The sequence below is a fragment of the Girardinichthys multiradiatus genome, chromosome 2 (assembly GCF_021462225.1).
Source record: "Girardinichthys multiradiatus isolate DD_20200921_A chromosome 2, DD_fGirMul_XY1, whole genome shotgun sequence".
In the NCBI taxonomy this organism is placed as follows: domain Eukaryota; kingdom Metazoa; phylum Chordata; class Actinopteri; order Cyprinodontiformes; family Goodeidae; genus Girardinichthys; species Girardinichthys multiradiatus.
Window position 1 is genome coordinate 22371983 of NC_061795.1, and position 20660 is coordinate 22392642.

General features: G+C 38.2%; 1 protein-coding gene across 1 annotated transcript in view; it reads left to right on the top strand.

The window, feature by feature from the left end:
• The first annotated feature begins 7916 nt into the window (after window positions 1–7916).
• The window catches only part of LOC124860585 (tetraspanin-18-like), a 65295-nt gene continuing 52551 nt past the window's right edge, over window positions 7917–20660 (top strand). The window contains exon 1 of the mRNA XM_047354016.1: window positions 7917–8223. The gene's annotated coding sequence lies outside the window, so the exon portion shown is untranslated. The remainder of the gene's footprint in view (window positions 8224–20660) is intronic.

The window sequence follows — 20660 nt, forward strand, 5'->3', positions numbered from 1 at the left end:
ACATATTCTCCCACCTGAGCTGTGGATCTCTGCAGCTTTTCTAGAATTAAAACTGGCCTCTTGTTTTTTTCTGCTATCAATTCCCTCCTTGTGTCAGTTTAGTTGGACGGTCATGTATTGCCCGGTTTGCAGATGTGCAATACTCTCCATTTTTAGATGATGGATTGAACGGTGTTCAGTGAGATGTTATCTTTTTATATTTATTTTTATAATCTTTATCACTTATCTTATATCAGCAGGGATAAAACATTCACACATTTATTCTTTTACAAAAGCAGCTTTTAAACACAAAACAGTTCACCATCTCATTTCCAAAGAATGCTTTGTATTAAAATATTCTGCTGCTTCTGCCAGGGGAAATCATCAGGGCCATTTGTATTTCTATGTGTGTGTGTGTGTGTGTGTGTGTGTGTGTGTGTGTGTGTGTATACACAGTAACAAGGCATACTGTGTGAAAACTTGTGAGGCATGACCATGGCCTATTTAATGAGACAGCATGTGGTACAATGCTATGTGTGTGAAAATAAAGCACTGATAGTGCAAGTTAAATTAAGTAGGTTAGTGTGCCAGGAGAATGTGAGTATAAGGAAGGAAGAGTGTTCTAGAAAGCCTTGGCTCTCTGTAATTGTTTGCATGTGTGCATCATGTGATTATCATGGACAAAGAATAAAATGGACATCATAACTGACCACTGCTTGGATGGCCCAGTTCAACACACAGCAGCCAAACACTTGAAATGCTGATCCAGCTTCACATAGAATGCAGTTCCTCTAAGTTCCACTTTATAAATAAAATAATGAATAAGGAAAAAAGTCAATTTGTTGAATGCCTGTCTGGGTTTTCAGCATCACATTGACCCCTTGGGCGCACATTTTAAACTTATTAAGGAGATTTATTTTACTGTAAAAAGTGTACCCCCTTCAAGTCTTATGTAGCAGATTATAAGAATCCTTTTAACAACACAGCATATATTATTTATTTTTAATTAAAAGTTTCTGTTTTCTGTGCTTGTTCATTTCATTTCGGTTTGGGGCTTTTTAGTGATGTTCAGCGTTTTACAGATCCAGACTTTAACTAGGCTATTGCAACGCCTTAATTTTTTGTATTTATTTTACAGCCCTTCTGTTTTAGATTTTTTGTTGTGATTCGCATCTTTGTCCTGTTACATATGCCATTTTGACAGTTGCTTCAATGTAGCCTACCACTGTCAGTGTGTGAATGTGTGTATGAAACGGTAAATGACTGATGGTAGTGTAAAGGCCTTTGGAGTCCTTGGACTTGATAAAGCGCCATAAAAGTGCAGGCCATTTACCACTTACAAAGTTCATCTGTCAGACAGATGGCCTCATATTTAGCTCCAAAATGTTTTGGTATTCAGAGGAATTCATGGTGTTTACAACATGCACTGTGGCTGTAAAACAGGCCCAAATCATTCAGAAAACCCACCTCCTTTTCATTTTTGGTATCATGAATTTCCTAGGTATTTTTCTGGGGTATACTTGGCTTCAAAAACTTTTTAACTTGGTGTTGAGTAAACCTGTGCTTTATAAATAAAGACATGGTGGAATCACTGGTTTGTGGTTTTATAAACTTGGTGTTGAATTTATGCAGTCTTGGAGTCTAGTAGAGACTTGGTCATTTATATGAAAAAATCTACACCTGACAAAGGAGATCATTTCTTTTTATCATGATCATTACAGTGATATATTGTTGTTTTCGTTTGTCTTTAGTGGAAATAGTCTTTATTTGGCATCCTTTTACAAACTATACCAGTTCAGTGTTTTTATAACAGTCCTGTCTTACACTTTAACATCCTAAGACACACCTAAATGTGAGATGTTTTAGGTTCTTGCATCTGATCTCAGGGAAAAAACTAAATCAAAACTGGAGATGTCCACAGTGGAAAAAATAGGCAACAGTCTTAAACTTGCTACATGTACTGTCATCTCGAAAAAGGTTCTTACTGTAAAATTATGGGTATGAGCATTTCACTTTGTCTTGGTCTAAAAGGTAGAAACATCCACTTTTCTAAATTCCTTGTCCATGCATTTCATCCTCCATAGTTTGTTAACACATAACTTAATTATCTAAAGCAGCTAAATACTATACAGTTTTTTTGAGGAGCTCTCATTTGCTGATGGTAAGTTAATCAGGTGTGTTGGACTAACACTGTTGGATCACTGACACTTTTAACTCTTAAAGAAATCTTGTTCATGGATTCTTTTGCTCTGCTGCAGCACCAGGGTTCATCCTACCTGAGATGTAATTTATGAGTTTTATATTTGCTTGAATTTAGGACCTGAATTCCTGATGATGATAGATGAAAACGTTGGAGATGAGAGATGGTGCATATGACTGTAGATGCATACAGGTTTTGAAAACGGAAGTCGGCACAATTTAAGGCTTTTGCAATTTCATACCATTGGTGCTGATTGTTACTGTGGGACATTTTTTGAGCATAGATAATCTTTAAACAATCCCAAAATTCATAGCATTTGGGAATCAGATTTTAAAACTGATTAGCTAATACAGCTTTTGCAGAGAAATTCAGTCCTCTCTATCTTTAATTCTGAAAGTCTACATAAATGTCAGTCAACACACAGACTGATTGTCATTTAGTCCAATTAATGATGGAAGCAAACAAGGCAACAGCCTAAACTTTTGAAAAATCCCTGCTTTCTGTGTTCCATTTACAGCTGGAAGCAGATACTTACAGGCACTTTAAAAAATACACAAAACCTTTTGGTAACATTAAATTAGACTAAACCTTTTCTGTTTTTGGTTGGTTCCTAAAATAATTTTCTAAACTGCAGAATAATGAAAGAGATATTTTTAGCAATTCGTTAAAGAAATTTTCACCAAGGTCAGACGTTTACACACACCAAGATAACTATCTTTAAATAAAGAAGATGATTCCATAGATTTGTACAATTTTGATATGTTGAATCACAATATTTGAAATAAATGCAGGCACATCTGTGGATAAATTCAAGGCAACATCTCAAACACACTGATTACTTGTGGGACATGGAAAAAACTAAATAAATCCAGACAGATATTAGAAAGAGAATTGTGGACCTCTAAAAGTGTTGCAGATGCCTGAAAGTTCCACATTCATCAGTTTAAACAATTATATGAATAACAATTATAACAACTATGTGAAAATCAAGCCCAGAACAACAGCAAAAGACCTTATGAAGATGCTGGTTAAAGCTGCTAAGAAGGTGTGATCCACAGTGAAATAAGCCAATAAAAACCCAGATTACAAACTGTAGATAGACACAGGAATAGAGACATTTATGTACTATGATCTGATTCAATTCAATTAAGTTTTATTTATGTAGCACCAATTCACAACACATGTTGTCTCAAGGCACTTCACAAAGGGTTTGGAATGATGCGGGGTTGTTGGGGAGGTTAGATTAAACTACTGAGTGTTAGAGTTTGGCCATTTTAGAATGGGCTATGTGTAGGGGTACTAAGTAAAATAATACACTGATAAAGTTTGTCTTTCTGGAGCCCACTGGTGGCCATTGTTATACTAAAAACCACAAGGATTGGGAGTACCTCTCTCTGTCAGACTGTTTATAACCATTGGAAAACCAGATGAAACCAGAGTTGATGAGTCTGGTCGTAATGACCAACATTACATTTCATAGCTTGCTCTGGCACTTTATATAAATACATCAAACTACATTTCCATGTATGTATTTTATATTATAATAATAAATTATTATTATTGTTGTTTTAAGGATTTTTGTGTGTGTGTGAGTGTTTTAGCTGCTATAAGTGCTCTAATTTTTCTTCCAGGAGATTTTTATCTCAGGGTGTTTTTAATCTCTTTCCTTTAAGGACTTAAGGGTGATTTTATTTTTAATAAAATTACAGTAAAATTGCAATCAAATTACTGTGAAATTGTAATAAAACCACAGTAAAATTGTAACAGAATTACAGTAAAACTGTAATTTAATCACTGTTAGGTTACTGTAAAGATTACAGTAACTGGCTAGCAGTTACTGTAATCTTTACAGCAACCATTTAATTCACAAATAATTGTCCTTGCACATGGTGTGTTTTGCTTTCAAATCAGTTTGTGCCCTTTGCTTGTTGTTAAGAATAAGGAAAATATTTTATGAGTTTCTTGTGAGACTGCACTTTAATGTAGATGATTTCCCGCAATTTGATTAGTTGGAGGGGGGCGGGGCGTCCTCTCCCATGGGTGCAATTCATGCAATAAATTTATTTTAATAAATTTCCTTTCTCACCATAAACCTGTCTATTAGAACCACTAGTTTATTATTTGCAGAAAAGTAGCTGGGTTTAAAATGGAAAGCCTCAATCACATTTTCTGCATTCTGATTTTTTACTTTCTTACCTTCAATGTTTTTATGATGAATTAGATTTTTGTTTGTTGTTAACTCTTGAAAAAGCATTTTATGTTACTTTAATTTAGTTTTTTGCTTGTTGCATTACTGATTCAAACAAATCTTTATTGCTATTTAATAACAGCTACGCGGCATCCCCAGGACAACTGCATTTGTTGATCAATCACTGATTAGCCAACAACAACAAATGGTTTCTTTACAACAGAGGACTCCTCCTCTAACCAGTGATCCATGTGAGTGCTCAGATGGTAGAGGGGGCTTTTTTAGTCACCTTAGCCTTTCTTTACTCTGTAAGTCCTCTGAAAATACCCAAGAAGCCATAAAGAAAACACCTCGCAGCTGTTCTTTCTGCTGCCAAGTCATTCCTATGATACCTCACTTTACTCAGACAGAGGCCCTGCACGCCTGAAAATTTTCAATTCAACCTCTCCAAGCTAAGCTTTGTCCAGTTTTTATTTCATACCACTGGTTGAATTTTCAGAAATGCATTTTGAATCAAAGGGTTCCCAAGGGGAAATACGAAAGAGATGAAGAGAAAACACAAGAAAATGGGGGGTTGAAAGTATCACGTATGCCAGTGAGAATGTTAGTGTCACGACCTCTGAGGAGAAGGCAAAAAGATCAGCCTCTTGAGCGCTTATCTTGTTCTCCATCTGCAGTAGATTTTGTGACACAAGGAGCATAGAGGGAGAGAAAACACTTCAAGCCCACTCCAAAAGTGGAACAAAAGCCCTTCTCCTGTTTTTCTGGCTGGAGAGATGGGCACACTGCATGGATAATTAACAGGGACAAACAACAGCTATCAGGAGGTAGAAAGTTGTTGCTTATTTGCTGATAGTCAACAGATGCACTGCTAACCTCATTTGTTCATTATTGCACCATGTTTTTTATTACTTTCACAAAAATTGAGTATTATCTATATGCAAATTGTTTATGCATTTGGCTATTAAAATCCACCATATCTGTTCCTGCAAAGACTCGCTGTGAACATTATGATGTGTATGATTTGTTACTGGTTACTTTTAGTTCCAGGACCAATATCAGGACACTGGAGTTCATGTGCTCCGGTTTATCCCTCTGCAGATGAATAGCTGATTTCTAAGTGCTTTACTTGGTCCACAGAGGCTTCATTTGTAATGTTTTCACTGTCAGTCTGCATTTTCTTTTCACGCTTTTTGTACTATATTGTTACCCTATGACATTATTGGTGCAATGGAATAAAACCATAATATGCTGTCCTTTCCTTTATTCTTCAACGCTTTTGAAGCAGTTGATTAAACTGTAAGAGGCTACTTAATCTCAGCTTGTCCACAGCTGCTGTAGGCTCAGTTTTTTAATTAACGGCCAGCTTAAACACAGTGTCTCAGACATACTTGGATTTTTCTTCTTTTCTCTCAGTATCTACAGGAGTTCCCCAGGGCTCTATATTAGGAGCCCTTCTCATCACTTTGTAAATAAATAATACTTCTGATAGTTTACCAAGTCCTGAATACTATTTCTATGCAGATGACACATTTATATTTTGTTCCTTTCTGTTTGTAAATCAAGCTCTTAGTTTTTTTTTGTATGCCTTTGATGTTTTTTAGTTTAATTATGCAACTTACGTTGGTGTTAAATGCAAGAAAAATAAAAGTCCATGATATTCTCAAATGGGAACGACTTCTTACCTTAACTTCTTAAACTCAATACTGTTCAATGAACTGAAATTGAAATGGCAGTAGTATTTAGGTGTCATTATTGATTTGACATTGTCCTTTAAAGTTGGATGTTTAGAAATAAATCTTCTCACTCGAGGTGAGTGAACATGTGGCTTCTGTAAACTTCTTTGCCTGTTTTTGGATTATATTGCTCTGCTATTCATGGATGCATCTGGTGAGTATTAAAGAGGTTGGATGCTATCTACCATTGTGCATTGTGTGTTACTTTTGGATGTGGAAATTATGTCCATTGCTATTTTTTGTATGCTTCTGCTGTAAGGCCATCCTTGAATATCCACAGATTTTAAAAGTCAATGTCTTTCTTTATAAATATATACTTTTACGTATTTATTTATCCGTGTATAAATAATAGTGTATATGTATAAATAATACAATATAACAGACCCTGTTTCCTGGAAGAAGCCCAAACGGATGTAAAATTGTCCAATCTGGGTAAGGTGGGAAGGTTTAAAAGCATTTTAATGGAATAATTTAACCTTTCACATCCTGCACCCGCATGTTTCCCAAGCTAGAATATAATTGAGTTCTCCATTCTTTATTGGTACATCCCAGTAAATAAGAAGATAATTATATGAAAGAGTAATTATATAATTATTTATATCAAAAATGTTAACCCATGTATTATATAAATTCACTTCAAGTAATTATTTCTGTTAATTTTAAAGGTTGTGGATTACAGCTAATGAAAGCCTCACACTGAATTTGGCAGAACATTTCAATATGACATACGACCAATAAAGATCAATAAAAACTTAAATGTATGTTCATGTCCTATACAGAATATGTAGTCAGTATTTGGCCAGGGCTCCTTTAGCTTGAATTGCTGCATCAATGCGCCGTGGCATGGAGGAGATCAGCCTGTGGCTCTTCTGACAGGTTATGGAGGCCCAAGTTGCTTCAATAGTGGCCTTCGGATTATCTGCATTGTTGGGTCTGATTTCTCTCTTCTTCCTCTTGACAATACCCCATAGCTGCCTGGGGGGGTTGGGTCAGGATAGTTTACTGGCCAGGCAAGCATAGTGATAACATGGTCCTTAATGTGTGTATTGGTACTGTTGGCAGTGTGGACATGTCCCACGTTCTCATGGGATATCAGCATCTTCATAAAGCTTGTCAGCAGAGGGAAGCATGAAGTGTTTTAAAACTTCCTTGTAGACAGCTGCACTGACTCTGGACTTGAAAAAACTCAGTAGACCATCACCAGCAAATGACACAGCTCTCCAAATAATTCTGGGTGCAGCTGTTTGTGGTGGTTGTTGAAGCTCTCCCCTCTCTTGAATCAGCCTTGCTTCACAAACCTCTCATTTATCCCTGTTCTCCCTGTTGATTGTGCACCTACTTCTACCACACTTTTTCCTTCCAGTTGACTTTTCATTTATACGCTTGGACTCTGCACTCTCTAACACCTAGCTTCTTTAGTAATAACCTTTTGTGGTTTACCCTCCTTGTGGAATAATTGTCAGACGGACAAAGTTCGAGTCAGCAGTCTTACCCCATGACTGTGTAGGCCATAAGATTTCTGTATTAAAACTTATTTTTTGTGATTTCAATGTTCTAGGTTTTGAGAACCTTTGGGTTTTCATGAGCTGTAATCTATAATCCTCAAAATTAACTAAAATCAAGCTTGAAATATATCTCTGCATGTATTGATTTTAAACAATGCATGTGTTTCGTATCTTGTATTGAATTAATAACAAAAGAACTGATATTTTTTACTAATTTTAATAAAGGCCAGATCTAACTAAAGTCTGTGGTTCAGTAGCAACAATGAACTGAAGGCGTGCCTGTCGCCGCAGAGTCTCCGCCCTCCGGAGCCGTACAGGCTGCTCCTGGATCAGCCGCTCAGCTTCCACAGAGTTCAACAAACTGTTTGCGTACCAGCCTCCCGTCAACGCTGCGTGTTTGCCCCAAACTGTGCTCGCAGGACTCGTAGCGGTGGATTTTGTATTAGCTGGACAACGTGGGGCATGATTCTCTGCGGTGGACATCCTCCCTGATGAGCATTTTGTGTTTGGCGAATAAGAGCATCCAGCGCCTGGCTCCAGATTGGTTCTTTACTGAGATTTTCTAAGGAGAAGCTGCTCGTCACAGACAAACTGAGGTATCGACTGCGCCTTGAGGTACGAAGCCGCTTTCTGTTTTGTAATAGCGTCTTAAAGTTTAATGTTTCATTTTAAAGTGGGACATAAATAACCAGAATTAATGGGGGGGTTCTTGCTTAAAGGATCGCTCTGATTGAACGGACTCGTTAATTATGGGTGCTGTGCGCAGTGTTGGGTTTCTACTTTGTTGGAGCAAGTTGCCACATTTTCCAATCACATGATCTGCAGAAAAAAGTAGAAAAAGTAGTAGAAATCGACATTTAGTTTATAAAAATAGCTCCACCTTAATGTTTCAGACGTGCACTATGCCGTAGGTCCGTGCAGACTTAGTTCATATTGCACTTCTGTTTATTCTTAAAAAACACAGCCTTTCGAGTAAATGAAACGCTTCTTCAAGGCATTTTTTATTTTCCTATAAACACGGTGGTTTTACATGTTGAGAAGCCGGCCAGGAGGCGCTCATTGCGGAGCGGCGTGCGTCAGTCTCCAAGCTGGCAGCTTTCCCACGGCGGATCAGCCCCCAGCCCGAAGAGGCTGTCTGCAGAGATGTGGGGGTCACCAGATGGATGTCTCGGAAGGCGCTACCTTTGCTACAGGGCAGAAATTCACTGTCAGTTTGCATTAATCAGAGGGATGCATCATCCGAAACCCACCTCAGCCTCTCTTCTTCTGTCTTGTCAGATCTCCGCTGAAGCGAGCACAATGCGCCCAGTGAATCCAAAGAGGGAAAAAGTCAATACTTTAAGGAAACAGTCACTTCTTGTTAAACATCCGCCATGTGACTTTCCCAAGTATCTGGGCACAGGAACCTGATATTATTATTAGAACTTTTTTGCTCAACATCAAGACAAAGTGCGGATTCAGAGTACACTACAAAACAAATTTTGGATGGTAAAGATATTTGACATTTGGTATTATAGTATGTAAATTTAATGCTCAATAATGGTAATATAACGTTCTAAAAATCCTATAGTAACATTTTGATTAGAATTAAACTGAACATATTGGTGCAGTCAACAACCAATAGGCTGTTTCTTGTGTGTGGTGTCAAGCAGGGAACAAAAGGCTGATATGTTTAAATGGGTTGGAGTATGAATTAATATATCAACAAGTTGACATTGAATTGAGAAAGTTTTTGTGTTGGAGCAATGATTAAGTTTGTCTCTATCTTTAACTAATTTAGCCACAGTGCTAACGCTACAGTCAGATTTGCCAGCAAGATCAGCTTCTTAAGGCTCAGGCAGCCACTACCAATGAATGGCACAGCTTAAATCTGGTTGTCAGGAGAAACGCTAACAAGCCACCTTGTAAGAATAGATTTAAAGTTTGCATCCAGCTTGAACTAGTTTAGCGACAGCACCACTGTCTCTAGCAAGCTGAGGTTCTTCACTCTAAGGCAGTGGTTACCAATGAACAGAATATCTTACCTGCAGTTGTCAGGGGAAAGGTTTGCATGCCGTCTTATTAAAATAGATTTAAAGTGTTTTTAACTTATGCTAAAGTTAAACTCGCTAGCAAGCTTTATATGCAAGCACGTTGGAAATGATTTAAAAGCTTTCACCGATGCCAAATCACAAATCAATTCTTATTTTCTCTTTTTTACCTGGGAAGACAATTTAGCTGAGCATAATGATCTTAATAATTAGCTAGAATTTAACAAATTTAGCTGAGTAAATCCATTTTCAAAATTGGTTGAAATGTAATGTGTTGAAATACATTTCAGCAGTTCATTTTATATAATTCATCCTCAAGGAATGCTGATTGCAATGTCAGTCAGTCAGTCATTTTCTACCGCTTATTCCATAGTGGGTCACAGGGGAGCTGGTGCCTATCTCCAGCAGTCTATGGGTGAGAGGCGGGGTACACCCTGGACAGGTCGCCAGTCCATCGCAGGGCAACACACAAACAACCATGCACACACTCATTCATACACCTAAGGGCAATTTAGAGAGACCAATTAACCTAACAGGCATGTCTTTGGACTGTGGGAGGAAGCCGGAGTACCCGGTGAGAACCCACGCATGCATGGGGAGAACATGCAAACTCCATGCAGAAAGACCCCAGGCCAGGAATTGAACCCAGGACCTTCTTGCTGCAAGGCAACAGTGCTACCAACTGCACCACCGTGCAGCCCCTGATTGCAATGTATTTAATTAAAATGTATAAAATTTGTTACACCATGTTTATTGGTTAAATTCTAACAGTTTTTTTTTTGTCAGTGTAAAAAGTTTTCTTATGCCACTCAGACATTTAGTCTAGTTACAGTAACAGCTAGGAATCTGGATCTAATCACATTTTGCCCCAGGAGATTGTCTCCAAGGGACTCATTAACACACATCAGTGTCCATGTGAGTGTGCCTGGAGTAGAGGTTGAAGCCAGCCCTCCAGCTCCCCGAGGTTCGCACGGCGTGTCAGAAGAGAGGAGAATCATATCACACCCAGTCAGTTTGGACGCACTGACAGATAAGCCTGTGCACAGACTAAGAGCCAGCGCTGCTATACTGCTGCATTATATGGAGAGAAGATTTCAGTCTCTGCTCTTCTTTAGTCTAATATCATTATTCCTAACCAAGTGAAAGGAGGCTGGTGGAGACAGAAGGGAAACAGAGATCTGTTTGTTCACCATGTTGCGGGGGAACAGTTGCCTTGTCAAGTAAAGGAAAAAAAAAGATAAAGAAACAGTTGTATTGATGTGTTTGGAGCAGCTGCCAACACGGATGACTAAACTCCGCCTGCAGCCTTTCTCTCCTCCGCTTGTTTTACATGAATATTGGGAAGTGGAAATAGTTTTTATTTTCAATGATGAATTCAGGATAAACATCAACACTTGGATTAGTGAACCTTTAACAGTGAAATGTATAAGTGGAGTAAAGGTGAGCACAGCAACAAACAGCACTGTAATTAAATGGTTTGACGTTTCAGTTGATTCCAGTGAATATTTCTTTTGACCCGCCCACACACAACACCTAAGGCGTTAATAGTAACCCCATTAATATGCTGCTTTTGATGTAACGTTTACATTACAATGAAACAAAACGCAAACACAAATCGACAAGATGTGGCAAAGTGTTGAGTTTAACGCTCCTGTTTCATCCAGGTCTTGGCAAAGATGGGAATGTGTGAGCTGTTGCATGCAGCCTGGCAGTTCCCGCTGAAAAATGTGACACCCCCTGACCTGGCAGAACATTAATGACCTGACGATAATCAGTCAGTCGTCTGTCCTTTCTGTCTCCTTTTCCCACTTTCACTTGTTCTTAATCTCAGCTGGCACGCTGGCAGATGAGGTGGATCTCTACTTGGCAGGTCATTTGACGCGGCTTCACCATATCCTCTCTTAGCCTTATTCTCCCTGTTCCTCTTATCTTCTCTGTTATTTCTTCCTCCAGTCCCTTTCCTTTTTCATCATCCCTGTATAGGTTTTGCCCCCCTCATCTAACTTGCAGGGCACGTCTATTTTCATATCGAAGCCTTCGGAGACCAAAAGTGCATAGGGAGAACTAGGAAGGGTCATTGCTGTACGCTCGCTTTCTCCCTCCATCAGCCCCACTACTCTACACCAGCAGTGGTCCACAGAGAGCCCACAACTAAATGGAGTATCTATTGGCTCAATGAGAAAATAGCTTTTTTTTTCTCGATTGCTAGAGAACCCTTCATTTAATGTGCGTCACGCACGCGCCACGGCCTGTAATGGGTTCACCATCTTTGTTGTCGGGAGACAAGAGAAAATGAAATTTGCTTTTCAGCTGGCAGAAATAATTTACTCTCTGAAAGGTGTATTTTTCATCAGCTGTTTAGGAGCCATGAGATGTGCAAGGTTTTATAGTACATGTCTGCAGTGTGTTGAAGGTCTAGCCTGAGCGGTTCGATGCAGCAGCTGTTTTATTTTTTATCTAAGCTTTGTTGCTCGTCTGGCAACTGCCTACAAATTTGATTTTAGTGTTCTTTTGTAGTTCAAATGTGTGTCTAAAGCATGCACACCCCAGAGTTACACACGAAAGGTCTGGGTTTCAAATAGTGCAATGGAAGATTTTTCAAGAAATAAACTTTGCTGGCTTGATTTAAAAAAAACTAGGGCATGATGTGTCTTACCCTGTTTTATGTTACATGTTGTCATGCATCTACCATCAAATTAAACCAGTTTACTGTCATTTAATCAATAAACAAATACATTACAAGAAAACAAAACAAAAAATCATTCAACAGACTTTTGTAGGATAGGATTAAACATATAAAACAGTAAAATTAAAAAATCTAATTAGACAGAACATATAAAATAAGAGTAAAAATGTAAAGTGCATAATCTTAATAGCAGGTTTAATATTTCAGCACATTTACGCAGAAAGCTGTGCAGCAGTTCTTTGGTTCTGCTTTTAAAATTCAGAAAGAAACAGAGGGTAGAGACACTCCACTGAGCTTTTCAGCTCCCATCACTGTCTACTGCAGGGCCTCCACAACTGCCATATTGCAGCTGTAAAACAATGCTGACATGCAGTTTGTCAACGCATTAGAGTTTCACTGAGTCATCTGGTCACTGGAAATAACTGATTTTCAGCTTCACCGATGGGTTGAAAACTCAAGCGTAATATTTTGCAGATCAGAGAATATACCATACCTAAACCCTGTGACGTCACGTCACAACACATTGTGGTGAGGGAAGAGGACTGAAATATGCTTCAATTAGTATCAGTGAGATGTTTAAAATATAAGGAAACACGGGGATGTAACAAGCTATTTACAGGGAAACTGTATTGTGGTTCATTCAGGTTTTCAAGTGTGAGAGAGCAAGACTTTGAGTTGATTGCAGAGAGGTTGAATGACTGACTGCTCCACTTAATCCTTTTGAACCTTCAAAAAACAGTTTAAAATGTCTTCCATGTAATCACTACAGAACAACTGCTGTCTCACTCACATGGTGTGATGTTGCCTCTGCTTCTATTGTAAACGATTAATGATACATGAAACCAAAAACTTGCCTGAACTGAACTTGCCTAAAATCAGTATCAGCAGGTCAAATCTACAAAGCTTATAGAAACGTCCGCTTAACTCTGAACGGTGCAGCACTACAAAGATCGCTCCTTTATAAACCAGCCTGTGTGTATGCCTTCCACCATTACCCTCAATAGCTGACAAGTCTTGAAATAATAGTTTTACAGAAAAGCTGCCAGTGTCTCATTCAGGCCCTTTATCAAGTCTGAAAATATATTTGCACAGAGATTATTACCATTGCTGCCGTTAGAGCCTTTTTGTGTTGGGTGGAAATGTGAGCACGTCTCAAATGAGATCGACCACAAACGTTATCCCTGCACCATCTTATCTCTAAGCTTTTCATTAACTCACTATCAGCGCTAGGAGAGTGTTTCTCCTGACTCCTTTTCTCTGTTGGCCGTTTTATCTTCCGTTCACAAAAACCTCTTTAAACTCTTCCTTCCTGTTTTTACTGCTTTTCTCCATGAGGAGCTGTCGTAAGATTTAGGATGCTTTGTGGATACCTTCTTTTCTCTCCAAAAAACTTCAGTCTCAACTTTTAGGGTAATTATTGAAAACTGACTAATTCAAAGAATTAGGACTAATGTAAACCGAATGAAGTCTGTGTACCTAGAGGTTCACTGGTTATTCGACTCAGACGTTTACTATAATTAACAGAGAGCTAAACTGTTTCTCAAACCAAAGCAGTAATGTAATGAAAATATTGTTTCATTACATGTACATTATTGCATAGCTGAAAAGACGTGTACATTCTTAATATTAGGCATGGGCTAGTAACCCGTATGAACATACGCTAAGGTTGAGAGATGAGATGAGATGCCAGAGAGAGTGTCAGAGTTTTCTCATGCTGTTTGACCCATAAGATAATGCATGGCTTACACTCCCCTTCCTGTTGCTGTGCACTGCCTGTCACCTTGCTGAAAGAAGGCTACTGCATTTTCCCCTCATTTACATTAAAAGCCAAATTTGGCTTTCTGAAAATAATTCCACTCTTGAAAACACATTTTTCCATGGTTTTAAATCAAAGGAGCACCCCCCCTCTCGTCACTTTTATTAGGGTAAAGCTGTTGAGAAATTTCAGTATGACACGCTCACCAACCTGCAATTTAGCACTCTCACGACCAAAGATGACCTACAATAAATATCAAGCAAATGTTCTGGTTGAATCATGCAGGATGACTGCTACAGATACAGACGTCTGATTTTTGTCTTCTTTTAACCAGCCATGAACGTTTCTACCACTTTCTCTGTTCCGTCATCCTCTGCTTCCTCTTTCCATCTCCAATAACAAGATCATTTGGATAAAAACTTGCTGTTCAGTCAGTGGTGGATTAGTATCTCTTTCGAGCCTTTCTGATGCGAATCTTCTGCAGCAACGTATCATGGAGTCTGGCATCAAGTAGGGCAGGCTGCGGTGAAAACATAAAAACTAAAATCAACTGGTTAAACTTGTGTTACCCAATTAGAAGAACAACAACAAAAACTGTATGATATTCTGCACAATAAGAACCTTAAAACTACTATTTAATTTGGTGTGTGTTCATTCTATGTCTATATTATTTATTTAAAATCAAAACAATAATGCTGAAAACGGTTGTTTGCATAGATGGTATAGAAAGACCCAAAACCATTTTTTCTTACTGTCTGTCATTAAATCAGACTAAACTTTTCCTGTTTTACATCTAGGGATGAGTACCGAATTTGTTTTATTATTAGGTACTGACCGAAATCCATCGGTACTACCGAGTACTGATTCACGTAAAATCATACGGTACCATGTTTTGGTACCTATACGCATCATTGTGACACTGAGGGAGTGGAAGAGTGCGCGATTTTCCATGCCGGACATGAACACAGCATTGCACACACAAGAGTGTAATGACGTCAGTAGCCGCTGGTATCGTCAACACAGCAAGCATGGCTGATAGAAAACTCTCGAAAGTCTGGCTTTCAAAATGCGATGCAGATTACGCTCACTGCAATATTTGTGACGTCAAGTGCAAGGCCAGCGGCGGGAATACTTCTAATCTGAGGAAACACAGATTTTGGTTAAGCACAAGACTTTTCTCAAGGCTGAAGAGTGCACAATTTTTGTCAGTCTCAGATCTACAGCTACAAGTCCTGGATTTGGCACCGTTAGCACGCCTGCATCCGTTAGCGACTTGTTGTCTGCAGCCAGCAACAAGGGAGAAGAAATGTTTGAAATAATACAATACAAACAGTTGGATGTTGTTTATATATTGAAAAATCAAAATGTTAGATTGAACATTTTTGGGATTTTATTATTAAACAAATTAACATTTATTACCACATAAACACACACAAAAGTACCGAAAACTGGTACCGTTGAGTACCGGTATTGATTCCCTGGTACTGAGTATCGGTACCGTATCGGTTCAATTGTGGAAGGTACCCATCCCTATTTACATCACTTAGAATAATCAACATTAGTTCTACTTCCTAAATACCAGAATATTTTGGAAGATTTTGTTTTATTTCTCTCAGAATTCCAAATGTTACTTAGACTTAGGTTGCTATACCTTTAAAAAGTTTGAAAAAGCTTAGATGCTGATTTAATTTCTTTGTAAGCTTTGTTAATACAGATAAACTGAATTTTAAGGCAATAACTCACACTCACTACTTCCTTGTGTGACACAATGGAAAAATGTAAATAAATCAACCAAGATATCAGAAAATGAATTATTGACCTCCACAAGTCTAGGTCATAATTGGGTACCATTTCCAGATACCTGCAGGTGCCATTTTTATCCGTCCATCTGTTCAAGATGAAAGTATTATTCCATTATACACAGTCAGAGTTTGTACCAACATGGGTTGAAAGGCAATCAGGTTACAGTTTGTAAATGCACTGAGAGACAAAGGACTGAATTTTTGGAGACATGTCTTGTGTTCTGATGAAACTAAAATTGAAGGAAAAAGGAAGAAGCTTGCAAGCCTGAGAACACCATCTTAACTTTAAAGTACATGAGTATAGGAGGCATCAAATAGTATGTGTGTGGCCACTGAAGGGACTGATGTACTTCACAAAATAGATAGCATTATGAAGAAAGAAAATTATGAGGGAATACTACTGCAGCATCTTAAAACATCAGCAAAGACACTAAAGCTTGGCCTAAGGCCAACAAATGTTTGGCCGTTGCCCATCACCAAGCCTTCATATCATTGCTTTAAAAAATGTTTTTTTTTTTTCCTGCCCATGCCTAATTGATGTATAAAGTATCCAGTTACTGAAGTAGCATTTTGGACAAATTGTAGTAGTAGCAAGAAACAAACCACAAACTTTTTAAGAACAACTTGCAACTACTTGCAATTGTTTAACATAATTTGATAAATGCCAAAATCTTGAACTCATTTTACATTCTGCTTATTTTCACCAGGGCTCCTGTTTAACAAGCTTTGTTGTAGAAAAATACTTTTGCAAGAGCACATGTTATTCACACATCCATGCAGCTCCTTATCCGTTTCGTGTCTCCATAAGGGTCAGGAAGTTGTGAGTGAAATAAACATGGGGCAGCTCCAGAGTTCACAGAGAGCAGGAAGCTTAGGGGCCTTGCTTCCTCTTTTATCAGGAGGAAGCAGGATGGCTGTTTGTGCTCAACCCAAGAATTCATTGTGCTTATCTCACGTTCACGCCTTTTTCCCTTAATAATGGCTGTGCTGAGCAGGTAATGAGGTAAAAGGTATGTATTCGACAAGCTGTGCTCAGGAGATAGCGGATCCTCCAATAGGCTTAGAGTTTGGCTCTTAGATGGGGGAGGTACTTTCAGCTTCATCTCAGGATGGTACAAATGATCTTGAAATTTCCTCGTGGCCATCTTTTCCTTATACTTATTTTTTCCAGAACTAATAAACTAGTTTACACAGGTATCTGTTAAAGGCTGAGGTCATTACAGAGAGTGAGCATTTTCAGTAAATCTCAGGGCTTTTTGCCTCAAGGATTCTACATCACCTCATGCTCTTTCCATCCCCAAGATGTATTCAAAGCTCTGAGAAGGGCTTAAACTGGGCCAGCTGTCGAGATATGTGACATAGGTCTGACGTGTGGGGGGAATTACCTGCCTGGCTTCAGAAAGATTGGAGTGGAGCTCTGATACACAGAATGATGCTGAAATTTGGGTGCATTGATGCCACAGAGAGTGTAGCATGAAACATTTTCCCCCGATCACTTTAATGTTTTGGCATCTCAATACTTCACTGAGCCCTATTAATTTCAGAGTTTAAACAAATGTGTAGTACTATCAAAGTAGCACCATAGAAAAGCATCTCATTTCATTGTTCTTATTTGTTTTCTGCACTGCTTAACACTAAGGTTTCAATATTCAAGTCTCTATCAAGACTCGCTTCTTACTTGTGTTTTTGCATAAATTAACTGGTTTCCACTGTCATATGATTTATTTATTAACCTATATGGAGGTTTGTGTGCTGCTTATGAACTGACTAAGAAGAGAAAATCTGTTTGCAGGATGTAGTTTCCTGGATTTCTCTGAGTAAACAGTCTCAGTAGATAAATTTTTGGTTTGAACACCCTTCCTTCTTTAAATAAATGTGGATAAGCTAAATCCTTCTGGAGCAATTCTGGAATTACTACAGGCAGATTTTTGGGGGGTTAAAGAATGAGGTTCTTATCTCAATGAAAGCAGATAAACCTTAAGTGTTATTTCAGTGGCCTCTGGATCTAAGAATGCCTACATGGAAATTTCTGTCCAATGAGATTAAAAGAGGAGTTAGAGTTAGGTTTAGCTCTTTTATTGTTAAACACTGTATACACAAACATTCTGTTTGGAGTGTTTTACCTAAACCAGCATAGCAACATAAATAGAGTTTTAGGCAGTCCTGGCATAAAATTCTCCTTTTTTCATGTTTTCTTGAGACAAAGTACCATTTCATTGTTGAGGAATGGTGGTTTATGGGTTTTTGGACATCACTAAAAACTGTGCTTAGGCCAGAGATCTTGGTCTAAACTGATAATTTTACAGACAAGAGCAGGGCATCTGTTTTGAAAGTAATGTCCCAGCCCATACATATAATTGTGGAAAAACGTATACACTTACTGTCCATTTTATCGCTACATGTTGAATTTCTCCTTCTTGCGCTGTAGCTTATAGATGAGTTATATATTTTCAAATTAAAAGCTAGTGCCTGGTGGTGCTTCCTGTTAGTTAAATAAAAACAAATAATTCTTCCCTTGCCAACTAGATGTAAACTGGTTGTGTGCTGACATCAACAATTAGTTGTCCATATTTATGTTTGAAATGTCCTGCAGTCTAAGCAATCATCATTCTGACTACATTTGCTTCCTAGCATCTGGTGGGTTCAGTCCATTGTTTCAATTTCAAATCTTTGAAAATCACCCTACCTTCCTTTTAATAACTGTTCTAAATACTTGCTTTGTCAAATATTCCTACATTTGTCACCATGGTTACGCTCATTGTTTGTGTACCAAGTTGTCAAATAATCATTAGCTGAAATAATCAGAAAACAGGTTGGATTGGCATCAGGTGAAGCTATTCCCAGCATGCAGCTTGCCATTGTAAATGAATTTTTATTAGTGCAGACAGAGCGTCTGCAAAGCTCAGCATGACATTAGATAAAATTGTTATTGAGTCATTACAGCAACTTTTCAGCAGCACTTGACTAAATTAAACAGCGGTTTTTCATATGTGCTGTATAAGTTGCAATGTTTATGTGACCCCAAGGCTAGCTGGAGATCATATTATGTATGCTTCAGTATTTGATGTGTAATGAGACGTTGGCCTAGCAATAAAGCCACATATCTTTGTATGGAACTGCAAAGCATCCCAGAGAGAAAATAATATGATGGGGATATACGTTTTTTTATTATGGGAGGGGTTTATAAGACGAACAAAGTCCATAATATTCAGCCTTATGGGGTAAGAACGCTGTCAAAAACAATGTGTATGTAAAGACGGAAATGTGTGCATATTAGTCAATAGTTGTGCATAAGTAAAATCCAAAAGAGGTATTGTATATTTTCTCTATAAGAATACAAAATAAAATGTTACAGCTTCAAGAAATTACAAACACAAAGTTCAAGTTTACAATTGTGGTTTATTCTTTATGCTATAACAGTTTGTGAATAAAATGTATTTTCTTTGAGAATACGAATTTACATCAGCGACTTGGTGTCACGTGATCTCAGGCTGGTTAGTGGAGCATAGTTCAATTAGCGTTGCGCATGCGCTGTCACACTCCTCACCGTCAGTAAACGTAGTGCCGGAATGGGAGGTAATTCTGTCTAAAAGGAATATTAGGAACCGAGGGGAGATAAGGGGGAATCAAGAGTATTATAAATAAAGCATTGTTCTTATTTTTATTAAATACAAAACTAAAACATAGAATATAGTGGGTGGAGTTATACAATGATGTACAGTAGGTGGCAGTATGCACCTCTGAATCTATTGCGCACCGCCAGCAGAAGAAGAAGAAGAAGCAGCAGCACTAGCGCTAAGATGACGGACCAAGAAACTACGGTACAAAGTCAGGTAATGTGAAAAAGTTTATATATGTCTTAATGTCGTTAATATATGCTCTTGGTCCGTCATCTACAACTATTGACTAATATGCACTCATTTCCGTCTTTACATACACATTGTTTTTGACAGCGTTCTTACCCCATACAGCCTCATCATGATCTGCTTTCTTGAAAATTTGCTGACAATTTATGTGGATACAATTATGAAAAAATAGCATGTACTTGCATTAGCTGTTTTGCAATTGGATATATAAACCGTCATATCCTGTTCAGGACCACATCTTTTGGTTATTTGGCTGTTTTTTTGGGGCATGGCACTGTGAGCTGTGCTTGTTTCAGATCCATTTTTACCACTTTCACTGTGACTCACTGGACCTAATGGTTCTCTCATCTCCTGACTCAAGCATTTTTCAGAAAAGTTGGGACTTTGTCCAAGCTTCTGGTTTTTCACTGTTGCGTCAGCCACAACTGGGTCCGAATTCTCCTGTTTGTCCTTTTTCTGTGCCCAGACTCTCCTCCTCGAGAGCTTTTTTTCCCATCCACATTTTTACATTAACACTATGTGATACAGCATTATAGAAGGGCTGTTATTAGTCATCAGCGACAGTGTTCAAGTTTATTACGTTTCACCTTTTGTGCCCACTTGGGATCTAAAGTCTTTAAAATATCCTGTTGATTTATATTCACTACACAGGTTAATGTGAAAAGATAATTGTTCCTCACAAATACAAACTTGCTCCTGTCACAAATTGATTGGGTAATTTGGAGGGAACACATCGTAGGGATGGGATTATTAATGGTGACGCAGGGTCATTATTGTTGTGTACAAATAAAATGCAAGTTGTGCCTAGATGTTTATTAATGAACTTTTTCTTTTGCAAATGTTTAGTTTTGATATGAATCTGTTAGGTTGGGGCTGCAATGGATTTATAGACACACTGAGGACAGTTGCCTT